This window comes from Merops nubicus, unplaced genomic scaffold (genome assembly GCF_000691845.1).
Source record: "Merops nubicus isolate BGI_N331 unplaced genomic scaffold, ASM69184v1 scaffold17703, whole genome shotgun sequence".
Classification (NCBI taxonomy): domain Eukaryota; kingdom Metazoa; phylum Chordata; class Aves; order Coraciiformes; family Meropidae; genus Merops; species Merops nubicus.
This window is the reverse complement of record NW_008597085.1, coordinates 54,072-55,215: the sequence shown is the minus strand read 5'-3', so window position 1 is coordinate 55,215 and position 1,144 is coordinate 54,072. Positions and strand designations below refer to the sequence as shown.

The 1,144-nt window shown below is 35.0% G+C and overlaps 1 protein-coding gene across 6 annotated transcripts in view; it reads left to right on the top strand.

Moving 5' to 3' along the window:
- Positions 1–1,144, top strand: part of ARHGAP12 (Rho GTPase activating protein 12) — a 67,392-nt gene that overhangs the window by 49,956 nt on the left and 16,292 nt on the right. The window lies entirely within an intron of this gene.

Genomic DNA, 1,144 nt, shown 5'->3' with positions numbered 1-1,144 from the left:
GTCTCATTTAGTCCTTGCCTTGCTGGAGTCCGTATTTTGTTTTATCTCTGCATAGTTCATGACAAGTATTTGTTTTGATGTCTGATGCAGACCTGACAAGAAACGTCACACTGAAGATGATGATTATTCAATTTTTATACACCTCTAGTTTCATAGCACTGTAACTAAATTAGCTATATTTGTCTAGCTGCATTCCTACATTAATAGGTATAGAAATAGTTCTTTATCTGTGGCTTACTCCACTGCTCTTGGAGTTCTGACATTAAACCGTATTGCTCTCTTGTAGTAACTAGAGAGAGGTCAGATTCAGTGTTTGTTATTCCAGTGTATTATCATGCTAATTCCAGCAAAATTGCCTCTTATAGATACATGCTATTTTTCTGTGCTTTCCTGATCTTTCTCCTGCTGCACCTTTTGGGTAATGAATTGGTATTGACAATTATTTTCTGAGGCATTTTTGCCATTCTGTTGATGTAGAAAGGACCGTTGGAAAAAAATTGGTGAGGATGGATCACTAACAACACTTGGGGTAGAGGAGAATAGGAGGAGTAAAGTTGAGCAAGATGGTCAAGCAGAAGGAAAAGAGAAATGAAGGAAAACATATAAAGATTAAAAGCATGAGATAAGGTAAATTACAGTGTCTGGTAGGAAGTGGACTTGGTGACTTCTGCAATTTACTTTTATAGCCAAGTACCCAAAAAGTACTTTATTTTTATATTTATTAATATGCATGTTTGGGAAGTAGAACATTTTGCCTGAGTAACTAGTCAAGATCCAAACCCCCTCCATTACAGCTACAAATACTCGTAATCCAAATGTAGCTGTAGATCACAAACCTCCGTTATTTTAACTATGTGTTGCTGTCATTAAATCACACAATACTAAACTAAGATACTCATTATGAATGTATGATACTGTTACGAATGAATGTGTGCCCAAATCAATTACCCATAAAAGATGCAACTCAGTGATTAGGGATGCTAGTGTAAATTGTTACACTTTCCAAATACAGTCATTTGGTGGGGTAAAAAAAAAAAAAATAGAGCTATAAATTTATAAATTCTTTTGATAATTTAAGTGGAGCAGAAATATAGTCATAGTATTTCTGTGCAACACTGTGAGATATGTTTACTTTCAGGTGCTG